Raw genomic sequence first — 19,879 nt, 5'->3', positions numbered from 1 at the left:
TACCACAGACCTTATTCAATGCATTCAAACGGAAACCCATCGACTTCAGGGCGATGGAACCGGAAGTGCTAAAATGCAAACTCGTTTCCAGGTTTTGGCCAACAAAATAATCCCAAGAGTAATGTATTTTGGCATGAGAAGGCGGGATCTACAGAGAACATTCAAAGCAATGCATACGCATACATAGATTGTATAAGAACTGTAGAGAGCACGTCAATATCTAAACAAACCCAAATCCCAGACATTTTGGGCAATTTAGAAATCCAAGTCGGAGACTTTTTAAGGTCTGGTAAAGACCTTATAGGCCTACATGAATGTCATATTTTCCACATGATTTGTCTTTTATAGTTAATATGCAGCATGTTAACTAATTAACCAATGTTATCAAGATGTTAGCGTGCCTTTCATGCCATGTCTAATACCTTGGAAGACGTAAGCTTCCTTATAGAGCCTTTTTTTCTGCCTGCGTTCTTTAGTTCCTGAAGGAATGTTGCCATAGCAGTGTAAGAATGGATTGCTTTTGTTTGGGTGGAGCTCAGACATGGTCATTACGGAAAGATCCTTCATCTTACCTGCCGGGGGGTTCGTCCCGGGACTTGACCAATCATTAATAAAGATGGTATGTGACTGTGTTATCAGTTGGCTTTGGGCCAGGCCTGTGAGTGGGGACTGAAAGAGTGTTATCTGTCCACAGTGGACGACACAAGCACCTCTTAACCTCTCCAACTTTCACAATAAATGCTCAAGAGAACACTTACCTGAACCAGGGGTCGCTCAATAAAATTTAGTTTACAAACCCTTATTTGCATGCTTTGCACATTGCACTTCTGAAAATATATCGAAAACGTGTCATTTGCATTAGTTCCAGCTATGCCTGTGGTGAGTCACATTTAAATGGACCAAACAATCAATAGATTATCAAGAAGAACATTCAGAGAAGAACAGCCTCTGTTGTTCTGTATCTGGAAACGGACTATTCAAAGGTTGGACTTCTAACCCTCATGTCGTTCCAAACCTGTATGACTTTCTTTCTTCTGTGGGAATACAACCAAAGTATTTGGAGGAATGTTTCAAAAGTTTTTTTTTTTTGTCTGCACAATGAAAGTCAATGACTGACTGAGTTTTGGCATCCCAGACGGTTAATTCTTGTGAACAAGCGAAGGGGTTCAACTCAAATATTTTAAGTATTTGTGACTTTCAATATTGTGCTCCACAGAAGCAAGAAAGTCATACAGGTTTGGAATGACATGAGGGTGACTGAGGCTACGGAATATCCGCAGAAGTGTTGTAGTATCTGATTTCTCAGATAGTTTAATTCTGAGTATAATTTTTTTGACACAATTTGACAATTTTGTTTTGGCCCTTGTTTTGGATGATGAAACGGCTGAACCATGTAGAAAGAGAGGACGGTTGGTCAGTGTGGTATTTGTCCCGCCCCTCCTCCACTGTGATTGGACGGCTGGGTAAAAAGTGACTGTGAAGAATCAACTCTCGGCGACCAGAATATATGCAGCGCTCCTATTGAAACAATTGAAATTGATCTTTTATTGATCCTCTAATAAATGTTCATAAATAAATAAATAAATAAATAAATAAATAAATAAATAAATATGCAGGCCATAGGGGAGGAAAAAAACACTTTTGTGTAAATGAATTTACTTTTTGGGTGAACTATCCCTTCAAGTGGAGAGCAATTAAGAATCTCTTGTTTGATTTGAAACTTCCCCGGATAACAAAGCAGGTTACAATAAGCCTAGTCACACACAAGTAAATTAAGTACAAATATTTTAGCTCTTCAATGGCATCAGCAATTCGGTGGAATTCAGATCCTTTAACCCGCTGTATGTCATAACCGTGTGCTGATCCTCAGCCAAACTCTCTGTGTTATCTCAGAGCTTCTCTCTTTGGTTTCACCATACAGAAACCTGCCCTGCCTCTCATCAAACACAGATCCATCACTAGGTCATACACCCCAACTCATTCCAGCGGATCGCCTTCATTCGTGTACCACTGAGAGAAGAGGAGAACATGGCTATGACTATGAAAGAGTTGAACACCTCACAAGAATTAACCGTCTAGGATGCCAAAACTCAGTCAGTCTTCATTTTGGGGAATTTGTGTAATTCAAATGAAATCTCATTCGTACATTTTTGTACCATCTGCTTACGCCCCAGTGACGAGTATATTTAGCAGTAGGGTTAGGGATGGACCTTTATGCTTACTTTTTTCAATTACTTGTATGTTTTAATACGATTCATATCATAATAATTAATGTGAAATCGCCACCTCATAACAGTTATGTTTTCTTGTGAGATCAGTTTGGTTGTATGATGTGTATCTGTCTCGTGGAGCCAGACCTTCAGTCAGACGTAGAAGCGCTGGACTCTATCGCAGCTTTCATTGGCCAAGGACCGCCCAGAGGCCTGACTGACATGCAAAGCAACCAATCACAGTTCGTTCTGAGCAGCATCATGATTAGAGGCGTGGAAATGTAATATCAATGTCCCTACAATAACAGACCGGCATGTAAAACTCCCGGACGGATTTTAAGCCGCAAACTTCACATCATTTTGATAATCCAGCATTTAGCTGATCCTGATAAGCGCTCGTTGTCACAGTTGTAAACGTGACGGCTTTCTTCTTCCATGAAAATAAGCTATGAGTCACAACGACTTTGTTCCCCGGTGGACCAGATGTGGAATGTCTAAACTTCATCTGAAATTTTTAGATAATTTCTAATGAATTTCTTCAACTAAGGGCAGTTTTGGTCCTGTGGACTTTGAGAGAGGAAAATTCCCACATTTACTAGTTTACTAGGAATTTTTACCTATAATTTATCTGTATTTTCACTGACAAGTAAACTTAAATTAACTTTCGAAAAACTTTATTGGGGGAAAATAGTGTGAAATGGTGAAAATGATCCCACAACTGAAGTCGTAATAATAATAATAATAATAATAAAAAACAACAACACACACACACACACACACACACAAAAAAATATATATATACACTGTAGCCTATATATAAATATATATATATTAAGATTAAGATCATATATTTAAATCGAAATATATGTTAGAGGACATTTGAAAATAAGTCAATTTAAGTGATGACGGAATGAAAAATCTGTCCAAGACAGTTTTAATGTGACCCAGTGTTGTTTTAGTTTTTTTTTTTTTTTTACTTTTTAGAATAAGTAATTTTTTTGAATTTATATATATTTTTTGTTTTGTTTGTTTTTTTGCTGTTGTTATGTTTTGTATTTGTTTGATAAAAATATGCCTGTATATTTTATTATTATTTTCATTGTATTATTATAATTTTTATTTCAGTTTTATTTTTAGTTATTTTAGTACATCAATTAAACTTCAATGGCAATTGAAATATTTTTTAAAAATATATTTTTTAATGGTTTTAGTTAACTATAATAACCCTGATGTATCCATTATCCATTAACCCTGATGAGACCTTCATGTAACAAAAAGAAAAAGTTGAAATCTGTAGGCCTTGCCATATAAGGGCATTAGAAGTTTTAGTCAGCGAGTCCTTCAGCTGTTACGTTCTCAACCGTCCCATCACAAAGGTGTCTGTGCTGCTGAGACTGTATGTGTGTTTGCATTTACGTGTGCTGGATTACACGGCCTCTTTCAAGACCAGTAATGAGAAGTGAGCTTACACTTACCCGACATCCCGGTATTGGTCAGGGCAGGGCTGATTCTCACAGAGGCCTCTAGTTGATCCCATTAAAAGCAATCAGCCTACTGTTTGCACAGTGGTAAAAGCTTTAAAGCTGCCCTCCTCTCTCGCCCGCCTTCCCCCTGCTCTCTCTCCGACCAGGTGCGGGTCCTTCAGTTCTCTAAAGCATACTGCACACAGTATATACTGTTGTTTTTCTTTACATGAGGAGCCTGGTAAATGAATACATGTGCATTTACATTTAGATATTTGTAAGAAATTAGACTTTACATCAAAATCTTATGAGAATTAGAAAACAAACCCCATGTTTGGAAGATAAGTCACAAATGAGATCTCTTTAACATCTCAATGCATTTAAACAGATACATCTCATGCTTCTAAGAGTTTTCTCCTGTAGAAAAACACCATGGGAATCTCGCATACGTCTTCTCAATGATTCTCAACAATGTCTCAAAATGTCTGCATAAAATATCCTCGTTATACTTTACAATAAAGCTCCATTGGATCACATTACTTAACTATATTAGTTAGCATGAACTAATAATGAACAAATACATCTAATTTATTTTTATTATACAATTATTATGGATTAGGGTTAGTTGCATGCAAGTATGCATAACATTTTGTCATTTTGTCAATCACATCAATCAATCAATCACATTTATTTATATAGCACATTTTAAAATAACACAAGTTGGCCAAAGTGCTTTACATACAGCCCAACACATACAATCTAAGATTATGAAACAAAGTATATAAAACAATTACAAAAATTAATAACAATCAAATGCAAGAAGGGTGGCACAAGATCTAACATGTATGTAACTAGGATGCATGTTGCTGAAGACGTTCACTAATGTAACTTGGTGCCATCCCATTTAAGCCCCTTAAAAACAAATAATAACATCTTATACTTAATCTTAAATTTGACTGGAAGCCAATGAAGGGATGCTAGTACAGGTGTTATACTCGCATATTTCCTAGTCCCGGTTAAAAGCCTAGCAGCAGCATTGTAAACCAACTGCAGAATTGAAAGTGATGCATGAGAAATACCATAATACAATGAATTACAATTGTCCAATCTGGATGTAATTAAAACATGCATAACAACTTCCAAATCATTAAAAGACAAAAAAGGTTTCAATTTCGCTATATTCCTTATCTGGAAAAAAACACCTCTAATCACTGAATTGATATGCTTATCAAACTTTAACTCAGCATCTAAAAGAACTCCAAGACTCATTGCTTGATTGTGTACCTTGGATTTAAAAAGGCCTAATTGATTAATTATATGTTTGGAAGAACTCGGAGGGCCAAACACTATCACTTCAGTCTTTTACTTTACAGTGTCCTTGTTACACGTTCCATGTAGTTAGTAATATACCTACAAATTATGCATAATAACATGCAACTAACCCTAAACCAAACCCCCATCCTAACCCTATAGTAAGTACACGTAGTTAATCATTATTACACAGTACTTGAATGCATAATTACACTGTAACACGGACAACTTTAAATAAAGTGTAACCCTAATATTTTAAGGTAACGTTGTTACCGTGTAATTACACAAATTAAGTACTGAGTAATATTAGGGTATGTTTACATGACAACGATGTACTAAAAATGGAAACGTTTTTCAAAGTTGTCAAAACGATCCCCGTTCACCATAAACAGTTAAAGAAATGGACACAGCGACCCCATTGGATTCAACGGAGACAAGTGAAGTCAGTTAGAAGCTCTCACTTCCTGATGGTCGAGCGTACTGCGCAGACTCAAACCGAGCTTGACGATGTAGATGTGACGTGACGTCTGTCTTCTAGTAGCTGTGCCAAGAGAAATCTGAATCATTCCCTTCCGAAATTTGCAGAGACGGAGAGTGTGAGAAGGAGGTGTCCATGAGCTAGGAGCAGGAGAAACTTTTGCTAAGTATTCTGATGAATTATTTTGTCATTTTGCCTCCACGTCCCCCCGATTGCGCGCGAGCTTCTCCTCCTGTCCATACGGTAATTCTCTACTGTGCGACAGAAGCTATGTTTCCATCAACTTGTCAATCGAATTATATGAAGTTCGGTAAAAAAAAATCATGCGAATAAAGCTGGTGAAAGTGTGTTTCCATCAAACGGCTTTAAAGCGAATAAAAACCTGTGCGTAATGACGTCACATGCTGTTTTGCGATCAAATTGGTATATCGAATTGATTTGAGACATTTTAAGGTGTTTCCATTCATTTTCGCACTGAATCGCACAACATTCAAGCAAACATTTGCGAACAAAGTTTTGCTAGACAAAATGGATTGCGCCATCTAAAATCACTTTTTTTATCTCGCACCTCTCTCAACATCACAATAGCCTCATGAATGGGCTAATGAGCGCTAAAGTGCGGGCCATTTTGTTTTGGGCCCTTTGTTTTGGGCCATTCAAGTAGCCTAGGCTACCTCCAGTTCACGCGGGGGCGCCTCTCCGTGTCCTGATTATATTGCCTGCTATAGCCTATTTAGCTCTTATTTATTAAATCCAGGAAAATGGTTGATTAAACATTGATTAAAATTAAGATACAATTAATACAAAACGAAATTCACTTTAAAGAAAGTCTTTCTACAAAAACAAACTTAATAAAGTGGTCAAAATCATGTCTGCCCACTCCAATTGTCTCCCGATATTCGGGATCATCTTATCTTATTCATGCTTTTTTCACTTTTCATATAATCAACATGAAAAAAAAAAATATATATATATATATATATATATTATTTTATTTAAACATGAATATGAAACTAAATCGTTTTTTAATGACTGGGCTACAACACATAGGCTTATTAGCCTGCCCTACAATCATTGAATATTATTTTGCTTGATTGACGGGTTTTTATTTAAAAGAAAGAGCGTAGCCTACATTTTTAGGCCTATATAGGCTATGGGCAATTTATATACACAATACTTAGGCCTACTAAAATATAATGAATATTATTTTATTGCATTTGTATTCAAATGCAGTTGTTTCAGTTGATCTTAACGCAAGTTTACAACCGGCCAGTTGGTCGGACTAAAAGGGGGAAAAAATTAATTGGGTCGGTCCTAAATTGACAGGATCGGTCGGGTAACGGCAAACAAGAATATTTTTAAGGATGCCCAAAACACATATTTGCGAGTGTGTAATGTCAATTTAGACATACAAATATTGCACATATTTTTCATCCGCTACCCGCCCGCAAGGAGTTCATTATCCGCCCGCGTCCCCGCCTGTGAATTTTAGGAATGTCACAATCCACCCGTTTTAGCCACTTTTATGCGGGTACCCAACCCATTGCAGGACTCGAGGTGCTTATGTGACAGCTGATAGTGACATTATTTGACTATTATGGCATTTCTTAGATTTTTGCTGTAATAGCCGTTTTATTTTTCTGTTAAATTAAATTCAAAAAGTATCTCGTCTCCTCGTTTGTCCACTTTGTTGACACCGGCCATGTGTGCAAACCAGACAGTATATAATAGGGGAAAACTGGGCGGAAATTAACTAAAGCTGGGGCCCCAAAACTAAGGCCCCAAAACTTTATCGCATAAACCGTCTATCGATCAAGATAAAATCCGATGAGACCGACCGTATTTCATTTTAGTCGATATTCAAGAAATTCAATCGAATTTTACTGTTTCCATAAGGCATTTTTCATTCGATATCACATAATTCGGATAAAAACGTGTTGATGGAAACATAGCTAGAGAGTCGCGTGGTTATGACACAATTGTTAGCCTATTTTTTACAAAAACTGCTTATACAGGGCCATAACGTAAGATACAAGGTAATGGAGCCTTTTATACATTTTCGTGTTTCTTTAGAAATAAATAATGGACAAATGGAGTCTTTAAACGCCTCAGATGTAAAGTTATTCGCTGTCAAAGTGACGCCAAAATGAATGGGAGTCAATGGAATGCTAACAGCAGGTGAGGGTCTGCTAATGATCAATGGCGGCGCCTGGGGAAGCTTCAGTGTTTTATGAAACATTGGCCCCCTGCTGTTCACAAGGATCCGCAAAAAAAAAAAAAAAAAAAAAAAAAAAAGCTGTACTCTGCTGCCAGGCCAGTAGTTGGCGACTTAAAGAAACACGAGCGCATAGACTGAACACGTAATACATGCACATGACGCCACCGTTTTCACAAATACGCGTTTTTGTAGTTTACATGGAGATGATAACGTTATATGGAAATTTTTCCCGTTTTTAGTTGGAAAAACTGTTGTGTTAACAGACACTTAATTAACCACATGCTCTTATTATAGGGTTAGGATTAGGGTTTAATTACGGTTAGTTGCTCATAATTTACTTTTATTAGTTAGTGATCATAACTTCTGTAACTGTTATATGGTAGGGGGCGCTATTAAGCATCTTCTGAAAGGCTGGCAACTTTTTTAAAAAATGGCAGGGAAAGAGTTAATGGGTAAAATGTTACCAATATCTCAGTATGAACTCAGACATTTCTCATTAAATTCTTCCTGGAGCACACAGTCTATCTTAAAGATACTTAAGATACTTTACTGGACGTTAGGAGAAACATCTGAGACAAAGTTGATATTTAAATGACGCATTAAATCAATGAAGTATCCACAGTTTAGGATCTAAGGTCTACAAACAGATACTGAGCAATACAATTTCCTTTGAGATCCTGATTGGTTCATTGTCACAATAGAGTACCTGTCTTTTTATACAATCACTTTCTACACACAGAAGAAATTTACAAAAGCTGTGCACTGGTGCGGTCTCCTTTCAAAAGGTACGTCTTTGTACTTTATTTACCCCTAAACGGTGCATATTAGTATCTTAAAGGAACATATTAGTATCTTTTGAAAGGTTACCGCCAAAGTGACGGCTTTTGTACCTTTTTTTCTGAGAGTGTATTTCCACCCTCATCTTCATGGTATGCATTCATATTCATACTCTTGGTTATGAAAAGCCAGCCTTTTTTTCCACCTGCACATGTTCTGCACCCATTATTGTCTCTGTCCGCTACATCTAATCAACTGCTCAGGTGTCAGTGAACAGAGCAAATATAGGTACAATACATACAGCCTGACCAACCATTCCCGTTTCTCTTCTCTCTCCCTCTGCTCTCAATCCCCTCTGTTTCTTTGGAGTGGTCAGGCATTGTATTTACCTGAGTGATCTCCCTCCTCATCCCTTCTTCATTCCACTCTGGTGGCTTTAGTCCATGACCCCACCCTTCTGCTGATAAGACTGTAGGAAGACTTCAAGACTTCACTGTTTACTCCAGTTAAGAACTCTAAAATCAACATGAAGAAAAGAAACCTGATGCTAAAACCTTGGCACTCCATGAAATCCTGATCATTATTAGAGCAATCTTGAGTATTTGGGGGAAACTCTGGTCAAGAATGTCCAGATCATATTTCACTAATTTTCACACGATCAAACGAGGGAAATTCAATTTTATATCTTTCCTCGCCAGCGTTTTCTAAAAAAGTTGCTAGCCAGCGCATCATTTTGATAATTTTCACAAAACTTTTATGGCCCACAGAATATTTTGTTGTTTGAATATCTGAACATATAATTTATCAAAAGAAAGAATGGAACCTCTGCTTTAAAAAACAACAATAATTAAACAAACAAACAAAAAAACATTTTATTCTAGCTTCATGCATTCTTTTTTTTCACTTGAATTTTGATAAATTTCATAAAAAAAGCAACATAAAAAAAAAAAAATAAAAAAAAAAAGTATGCGGATCAGATTCAGAACGATGATCAAAACATAAATGGAGTAGATCGAGTCCATCAACACACCCAAAGCGTCACAGTCGTATACCTCAATCAATGGCGGGGAAAGAGTTAACAATTGCATAAAGAAACAACGCCTGTTTTAAGACTATTATTTTTTGCAACATTTTTGTGATATTATTTTCATGAAAAGTAAGCACATTTCTACCTAATTCCATAATCAATTCTCATATTTTTGTAATGCAAAAATCTGAATCTCAATCGTATTACTATAATGTGGAAAAAAACAACAATAACAACAACAACAACAATATATAATTTAACCCTCTGGTGCTGTTCGCGTGAAGGTAAAAAATTTCAAACTTTAAGTTTTATTTCAATCTCAAAAAATGAGCTTTCAGCAAAGATTTAGTTTGTGTGCAAAACCCAAAGTTTCCACTTGATGAAATTCGTTTCCTATTCGTTTCCAAAGCGTTCATTTTTGACCGCGAGGAGCACAAGTGTGACTATTTTGACAGCTAGTTAATGAGACTTGGACCCTAAAATAAAGTGTTACCGAAATATGATTGGACATGTTATCATGAGATTTACTAAATTACCGTAACATCCAAATTATACGTTGTGACATTAGACGGACCTGAATTTATTTGTAATGATCATAATAATGTCTGTTTACATGCATATTACATGCATAGCTCACCAAGGGTCTTGGCTAGTGCCCTAACTAGCACAGTGCAGGTCACGCTGGTCCCTAAGACCCTCCACCCACATGCCATATTGAGCAAACACAAGGAACAAACAGTGGGGTGTGCCTCAGATACCCCTCTCTCTGTCTCTCTCTCTCTCTCTCACCCTCCTCCTCCCATCTCTCCATCTCCAGAGCACTCCGCCCAGCGCCCAGGCCATTAGCAAACACTCAGAACAAAGGGGCGGATGAATAATCGGAGGGAAATGTCAACGTTTCATCATGGCCGCCCGGCTGCGGCAGTTATCCATTAACCACACAGAGAAGTGCTGTATCGGCCAACCACCTAAACCACAGCACTACAGTCACAGAGACAGCTGGGGAGAATTGTATTTCCCCATTAGTAAGGTATAAATAGAAAAACAATGAGAAAAAGAATAGAATACATATTGTTCTTACAGCGTTCATACATAATGAAATCTGTACTGTCATTTTTTTGATAAGCAAAGTCAGGAAAGAGTCAGGCTAGTAGCTATTTGCAAAAATCATCTATCTTTTTTCTAACCAACTCTCATTAATGTAAATGAGGCCCCAATCTATTTATTTGCTTTCATTACATAGGTGCACTGTACAAAAGACAGTGTGTTGAAAGCAAAAGGTTTAGGGGAGGGAAAGGCAGCAGCACACCGTTTTTTTTTTTTTATTCCAAATGAAGCCGAGCGGAGGACCAGGAAAGCCAGAGGCCTGCAGCCCAGGGCTGGGGAGGTAAATAAGATGTCTAATTCATGGAGCGGATGTTTTGAAGGAAACTGTCTGAGGATGTCGCTGTGCAGACCGATTCTGCCCTTCCAACCTCCGTCTCTGTGCTGCCATGCCCGTCCCGCTGGCGTCGCAGCATGCGTGTGAGCTTAAATGTGTGTTTGTGTGAATAAAAATGTGTGTGTATGGCCCCCAAAATAATTTTGACTCCTAAGGCATGCATAAAAAAATTAATTTATCATTGTATTCCCTTGTGAAAAAGAAATGTGCTTAATTGTACAACAGTAAATATGCACCTGTACTTGCAGATAATATAATATTAATGAAATAAAAGACCACTTAAAGGGATACTTCACTATGTGGGTAACCGAATCACAATCACAGTCTTTAATCACAAACCAGCGAACTGAAACGACACTTAACAATGAACTGAGGAAACTAAGGGCAGAAATACACAGACAGTAATGAGGTAACTAAATGAACAAAGGGTGAATGTAATCAGTAACTAAGGGAACTAAGTAGCAAACAGAATTCTGTCAAAGCAGAACAGGAAAAAGAAGAATGCAAAAATGAAATGCAAAGAAACCTAGGAAGGAAGTATTGGGAACCCGGGAAGGTATGTCCTCGAGCCATAATGAGAGTCCAGCTGAGAAGGAAGGGAGCTTTGGAGGCGGACTAGGAGCTGTTGAAGGGTAGGACTCAGGTGGTGATGACGGCGGGAGAGACCATGGCAGTGATGATGGTGGGAGGAGCCAGGGAGGAGATGAGAGCAGGAGAGGCGGGGATCCAGAACACAGCTAGGACAAAGGCCCATGGTGGAGTTGAAGGAGGGAGGAGCCATGTTGGAGACTTGGCTGGTGGATCCAGGGGGACGACAGACTGAGATGGAGCCGATGGAAGTGGAGACCCAGGTGGAGCCGAAAAGCCAATTAGACCACGAATCACAGATGGATCTGGACACCGAGGCAGAGCCGCAGCGATGAGTGTCAGAAGTGAAGCCAAGGTGCCAGAGGACTGCGGCATACCCAGAGGGACAAGGGATCCTGGAGGAGCCGTAAGGTCAATAGTCCCAGGTTGAGCCGAGGGATGGAGGAGCCAAGGTGGAGCCGAATGGTTGATGAGCTGAAGTGGACTGATGGGCTCAGTGGCTGGAGGCAGAGCCAGGGAATCATCTTGCCTAGGCGGAGCTGGAGACCAGAAGACTCGAGGCAGACCCACGCAACAGAGTGGAGTCAGAGGAGAAGCCAAGGGACTGATGGAAACCCACAGAGGCAGGGCCGAAGTACTGGCTGTCTTTGGTAGAGGAGGTGGGAGAGGGAGAATGGGTGGGATTACTTGAGGAACAGGATACTTTGAGTTGGGCGGACCCAGCGGAGAGGCAGGGGACTTGGAGCTGGGCGGAACCAGCGGAGATGGAAGACTATGGGGATAATCCTCTTATTTCTCTTGTCCTCGTGTTTCGGGGCGATGGTTAGCTCAGTGACTCTTTCTGGCACTGATATCGCGACAGGCTCAGGCTCTGTGTCTGTGGTGGGCTCTGGCATAGTCTCCGTGCAGGGTGTGGAAGGCGGCTGGCTGGGCTGTGGGTCCAGAATGGGGCTAATCAGGGAGGAAGATGGTGAACCGATATCCGTTATTCACCAGTACCCACTCCACAAACGCGGCAAAATTCCCCCGAGGACCATCACAGGGCAGGAATGTCTCAGCCCTCGTTCAGGCTGATCCTGAAAAACATGCACAGGAAACGGTCTGGAAAGTTCATAAGGCACGCCAGGTCTTAAAAGTTTGAAGTGTGGTCCTCAAGTTTTTGTTACCCCTGATCCATACAGAGCATGCAGACAGTAAGTCCATACTTTTAAAGAAAAAAGAAAAAATGCAGCAAAAAAAAAAAAATCATTGGTTCCATGTTCTGTAATGTCTGGTGGTTGTAGTAAGAGTAACAAGAATAGGGATATCCAAAAGAACAGTCTTTAATCACAAATCTCAAGAGACAGAAAATATATAGACAACCAGCAAACTGAAACGACAATGAACAATGAACTGAGGAAACTAAGGGCATAAATACACAGGGAGTAATGAGGTAACTAAATGAACAACAGGTGAACATAATCAGTAACTAAGGGAACTACGTAGCAAACAGAACTCAGGCAAAGCAGAGCAGGAAACAGAATGAAAACAAAACACGTTTTTAGTATGAATATGTTAGACACTGTTATCTATAAGCTTAGTGCACCAAAAACTATGACAAAATTAGCTTTTAGAAGATATAAGCGTCCAAAATTTACAGTCTCTCACTTCCGCCATTATGGATAAATGATTTTGATGACATCACTCTGCACTTCAGCATCTCATCAGATTTTCTGTCCAATCAAATGCTCTCTAGAATCTGAAGCTCCGCCCCCTACATTATAAATAGATGCTAAAGCTGTGGCTAAAATCGGTCACTCTTCACACATTTACTATTTTCTACATGGTGAATGGTACATAGTGCACTATATAGGGGATATAGAACGATTCAGACAGTGTAAATATCCATTCCTTTGAGGCAAATGAAGTCTGGTTTCACGTCTGTGTCACTGAACCTTCGCAGTGCACACAGTCTGCTCCGGTCCAGAGACACGAGAGCACAGAGCGGATCATATGAGCGAGTCAGCGCAGACCAGAAAACGTATCGGACCCATTTGAATTCTGCATGGAAAGCTATATTTCAAAGCGATATGAAGGAGATTAGGAGGAGAAACGGTTCGAGATTAGGAGGAAACTGCGGCTTTACTGAGCGCAACAGCTCTGGCTGAGCTGTGATATAAATGAAACGCTACTGGCTATTTAAAAAAAGGGGAGGAGCTGTTTGATATGCCCAGCCCCGTCTTCCTGTTTCTCTGGAAATTACGTCAACAAATTGAATAATGCTGTGCATTTCAAGGCACTTTAGAGGGCCTTTAAAGAAGCACACTTACAGCTCTATATTTCTTTGCGCCCCGACGAAACTTATTTATAAAAATAACGGAATGCATAGCTGATATAAAAAATTGGATGACTAGTAATTTCCTACTACTTAATTCTGCAAAAACTGATTTTCTAATTATTGGCCCAAAAAAACCCTGCACGTAGTAACCTAGAATACTGTCTAACACTTTATTCTGTCAAGTCTTCGTCGTCGGTTAGGAACCTGGGTGTGCTCTTTGATTGGTCCAAAGCGCAGCCGCTAGAGTTCTTACCAGAACCAGGAAGTATGACCATATTAGCCCGGTTCTGTCAACACTGTATTGGCTCCCTATTAAACATCGCATAAATTTTAAAATATTGCAGATTACTTACAAAGCACTAAATGGTTTAGCTCCCCAGTACTTGAGTGAGCTCTTAACACATTATAGGCCTTCACGTCTATTGCAATCTCAAAATTCTGGCCAGTTGATATCGACTGCTGGCGGTAGATCCTTTTTCTATTTAGCACCTAAACTTTGGAACAGTCTTCCTAGCATTGGGAAGCAGACACACTCTGTCAGTTTAAATCTAGACTAAAATCACGTCTCTCAAACCTGGCATACACATACAAAAATTATACATTTCTATTATTCAAATCAGTTTAATGATTGTTAGGCTGCATAAACTAGGTAAGCCGGAACCGGGAACACTTCCTATTACACCCGATGTACCCGTTGGATCATAAGAAGAATGGCATCTACGCTAATGTTAGTCTTTCTGCTTATTCCGAGGTTTACTGTTATCAGCCGGATCCGGGCCGTATCCAAATCAGATGGTGGACCTGCGCCTAGTCACGACCACAACGCATCCCTGAAGTGTCGGCAAAGATTGTGTCAACTAGACTCTCCCCTGTGAAGGCCTCATCAGCCATCGGCACTGATCTTCAACAAACTCGTCTCCATACCGGCGTGATGACTCCGACCTTCAACCAGATGGAACTGGATAAATATTCTGAATGTTCCGAACCAATCTGACTTCTGACCTATAATGATGCCTGGATCATAATCATACACTGTTTGTTTGTTGGCCAGAGGAGAACTGGCCCCCGACTGAGCCTGGGTTCTCCCAAGGTTTTTTTCTCCATTCTGTGACCTGATGGAGTTTTGGTTCCTAGCCACTGTTGCCTTGGCTTTTGGCTTGCTTAGTTGGGGACATTTAATATTTTCAATAATATTATTGATCTGTCTGCATTGACTGTTTTCTCCAGAGCGGCTATATATATAAATGAACAAAATTAATAACTTTTTTACAACTAAAATGAACCATCACTGAACTTACTTAAGCTGGACTATGACGCTATTTTCTTCTAGATCTGCTGTACAGCAGAAACAAACTTAATAGCATAATTTTCCTGTTATCACTGTAAAGCTGCTTTGAAACAGCAGTATTTTGAATCTGTATTTTAAAAAGTGCTATATAAATAAAGGTGACGTGACTTATTTAACTGATGTGTTGACTAATTTACTAAAGTACTTGGTTATAATTTTAACCTTTGTTTTCTGTTCTTACAGATTTTTAAAAATTAAAGTTACTATATTTTAAATGTACTAAGTTACATTAATCATTATTACACATGTTTTATTACATACATTTTTAAATACATTAGGCTACATAAAAGTTTCAATAGAAATGAAAATAAAGTATATAAAATATTTCAAAGACAATCGAATGAAACATATAAATATAAGTAAGTCCTACTTTAAGTAAAAAAAAAAAAAAAAAACTGTAATACATTTTCCTTTACTTGTAAATCACATGCAATTAAGTTTCTGAAAACATTACATTCAGTTCACACTTAAGTATATATATAAAGTATATTATTTGAAAAATATTGCAAGTACATGCTAAAGTGTACCTTTTCACAAGGGTTAGATCAAAAAACAAAAAAAATCTAATTATTGATTTAAATTTATTTTAAAAAGACACCTTTTGTCCCAAAATGAAGTTTGTTAGTATTTGGTGACTTTTTGGATGGTGTTCAGAGTTAATGTGATGAACTACACCTGTGCAGATGCTGACAATCAGACATTTTAACTGTGGCTTATGTGTTCAAATACTTCTTGTGGACACAGTATACGTGGAGACGCCAGCATGGGCGAAATATATTTCTGTCCTATTCATCATCTGTTAAAATGAATGGCAAGAATGCAGCTTGGCATAGGTGGCTGTTCGTTTTCCGGTCATTAGTGTTCCAGGCAGGTAAGAATACTTCCTCTAGGTGAGATGCTGGAAAGTTAGCGTCAGGACGGCTGAAGTATGGAGGCCCTGAGCAGAGCCTGCTAAACTTAACTGACCCACACAGGTTCAACCGACACATTAAAACGCTATTTATCCTTTCCTATTTGTTCACCTATTTATGTTGCCGAATGGGAAGGATTTTTTTTTTTCAGCGTGGAATGTCTGTATGACAGAGATAGAAAGAGAGAGAGAGCGAAAGAGAGTGTGGAGAGAGAACAGTGAATGAGTCGGTGTTATTTATTTAGTTTGGAGCAGTGAAAAATCACCCGCCGTATCACTAATTCCGTCTCCCCCCGGCCACCGGACGAATGAAAGCACTTTGAGGGCCAAACAGACCAGAGCTGTGTGTGCTACACTACAGTGGACATACACCATCCAGCCGCTCTCACACACTCTCTCACACACTCCCTCTCTGTCTCTCGCACAAATACTCACACGCAAACTCACACTCAGGCAGAGGTGTCAACCTCACCGCACCCATTCAATGGAAGGAGAACTGTGTTGTTTGTACTTTGTTTTATGATTTAAAAGCACCGATTCTCTCATTTTTATATATTTTTCCTCTTTTTTGGCCATATTTCATTATAATCACTTTCAATAAACGTGTGTGTGTGTGTGTTTTGAACAAATAATGTATAATTTATATATTAATTATTATTATTACTATTATATCTGTTCATATTTAATTATTATTATATTTCCAAAAACACATTTACTATATATACTCTATTATATAATTATTATATAAATATTCCCAGATTCATATATATATATATATATATATATATATATATATATATATATATATATATATATATTATATTATATTATATTAAATAATTATTATTAATTTATTACTATATATAGTAATAATAATAATGAATTCAGGATGGCCCAGGATGTATAATTTCAAGCTATTATTCCAAAGTAAAAACCAATTTAGTAATTTATTTGTTGCAAATTGTTTTTTTGTTTTTTTAATATGTATTTAAATGCACAAAAATTTACATAAATATATGAATATAAATATTAAAATGATTGATGCATTATATACAGTGTATATATATATATATATATATATCTTTTTTTTTTTTTGAATAAAATGTTTTGCTAAAAACAAAATCTTTTTGTGGTCTAGCCAGAGGAAAATATACTTATTATTAAGTCATGTAATATTTTGAAAATTTTTGCTGAAAGAGGTCAGTGTCTATTTATTCATCAGTATTTAAAAACAAAATAAATAAACAAAAAAATAAACTCTTTTTACCTCTAATTGTAATAAAAAAGAGTGAATGATATAGAAAGAGATAGATAGAGAGAGAGAGAGCGACAGAAGAAGGCTAAAAGGTTGAGTGAAGTTTAAGCAGCCATGAGTCATGAATGAGCACACATTGTTAGCTCAGTGAAAATCCTCGCAAGTTCTTGGAAAAAAAAAGTCCTGCGTGACACCAGGATGCAAGACAGAGAAGAACACAGCTGTGCTTCTGCTAACACTACAGCTCCGGTGTCAGTCCACAGCGAGGAGAAGACATCTGCATCTTCTGAACACGGGCTATTTTTTCATCTTATAACCTTTCTCTGTTTATCATCTTTTTTTGGCCTTCACCTTTCCTTCATTTGAATAAAGTACACAGCTCGTTTACGGGAACTACCGTGGAAAACCATCACTCCTGGCTCCTGTTTTCCGCTCTCATATACTCTCCACTTTTTTCCCAAATGTTTTTTTGCGAGCCCCGCCGTTTAGAAGCCCTTTTTAATTTTACTCCACACAACTACCCGCACCTAAGAAATGGACAGCGGTGAAGAAGGAGGCTAAATATAAACCTGTAAAAGGTAGCTTTGTGAAGGCGGGCGCTGGAGAGAGTGAGAGCTAGAGAAAGTCTCCCTGCGGCCTAACTGCTAGGAAGGAGCCAGGGGCCGAATTTTTTGCCCTCAATGAAAGAAGCGATTGTCCGGGGCCCTGCAGAGCCAGGAAAGTTACCCCAGTGGTCTGGTCCTATCTGGCAGGAACGCAAAAGAGAGAAAGAGAGGGGGACAGACAGACTCGCATTCGTTCGGTCAGATACCTGCAACCCTTCAGGAAAAAAGCAGCTTTTGAGGTGTTTATAAATATCACCTGTGAAGCGCGCAGAACGCCGACTCAAAATGAGCATGTTGGGAATGTTCAAAAAAGACTCTCAACTTGTTTGTTTAGACAGTGGCCAGTAGGAGAGGGACAGGGGAAGAGCGGAGGGGGAGAGAACAGGTATTTTCGGAGCAGACTTCATTGAGAAGAAGGCCCCATTGATGATGATGGTGAGGAGGGGATGCTCTTAGGAGAACATGGTGAATTCACAGGGAGCCACGTTGAGCTCAACACTACTCTGCTGTTTGACCGGCCACGGAAATCCACAAATCTCTGCGCCATTTCAAAACCCTTGTGCGCTTAATTGCCTTGAATATGCACTTTCTTAGAGGACTTTGTGATAATGCCAAATTACATTTTAAATCATGCTTTAATAATCTTTTGTCGTGCTTTAAAGAGGCACACCTAAAGTACTTATATTATATTTTTAACTGTTATTTGGTTTTACATTTATATTCAGTTTATTTACTAAATTGCAGCTTCATCATTATACAGAAGTGTGACATACAAGTTTCAATAGAAATGACAATAAAGTATATTTTAGTAAAGATATATATAAAGATGTACTTAAGTCTTACTTAAGCGGGTCAAAAAGGGTTAAGCTAACTAACAGCATTTAATAATATACCTTTAAACTATAATCCACACTGTAAAAAAAATGATATGAACAACAGGTTATGACATTATACATTGGTTTACCGCATCAAAATAAGTTAAGCAATTTTCAACTTTTTTATACAAGTTATACAAGATTCAACTAATATTTTTAAGTCAGTTTAATGTAATTTAAGTAGAAATGACTTAAACTTCAGTAGATTGTACTTAAAACTTTTTTTTACAGTGCATTTTCATTTAATTGTAATTAACATACAATTAAGTGTCCGAAAACATTACATTCAGTTTGTACTTCAGCATATTCTTTTAAAATATATTATTTGTGTAATAAGATTTTTTTTTTTTTTTTTTGCTAAAGTGTACTTCTTTTTCACAAGCGAAGGCGTCGTCCTATTATAACACAAGGATTGACCTGAGAACAGTGAGAATCTGTGAGCATAATGAACATAACTAGGGAAAATCTAATTTAAAAATTAAATTAGACTTTAAATTGTTTTCTTACCTTGAAGCAGACAAATTTTTCAAATCTTTCACTAAAACTTTGGCACGTAACTTGTCCTCAAGGCTAATCTAAAAGCACTGAAACTAAACTTAATTTTTATTGTGTGGTATATTAAAAACAATAAGCTGTAATGCATGTTTATACAATTTTTTGAAAAATATTAAGCTTGAAGGTCCAACAAAACCGACATTGGGGCGTAATTTTTTTATATTTCCTTTACTATGTTTGAGTTGTTGTCTGTTTGTCTGCCTTGTATGTTTGGTGAGCCAAAGAAAAAATTCCACCCTGGTGGACAATAAAGATTTATTCTATTCTATTCTATTCTATTCTATTCTATTCTATTCTATTCTATTCTATTCTATTCTATTCTATTCTATTCTAAGCCGATCGTACGAATTAGCCAACAATTTGCCAAAATGTAAAATAGTTACAACTTGCATGAGATTATGTTGGTTGAACCCTTAAAATCTCAAATAAGGAGTGTGATTGATTCAGCGCATACCATTAAAATCTCATTCCAGCCAGAGGAGGGGACCAAAAGATATCTCT

The 19,879-nt window shown here is 37.9% G+C and overlaps 1 long non-coding RNA gene across 1 annotated transcript in view; it reads left to right on the top strand.

The window, feature by feature from the left end:
- The window catches only part of LOC309507863, a 469,488-nt gene that overhangs the window by 42,364 nt on the left and 407,245 nt on the right, over window positions 1-19,879 (top strand). The window lies entirely within an intron of this gene.

This window comes from Leuciscus leuciscus (assembly GCF_965113295.1).
Source record: "Leuciscus leuciscus genome assembly, chromosome: 10".
In the NCBI taxonomy this organism is placed as follows: Eukaryota; Metazoa; Chordata; class Actinopteri; order Cypriniformes; family Leuciscidae; genus Leuciscus; species Leuciscus leuciscus.
Note: the sequence above shows the minus strand (reverse complement) of the source record. Positions and strands in the feature narration are given on the sequence as shown.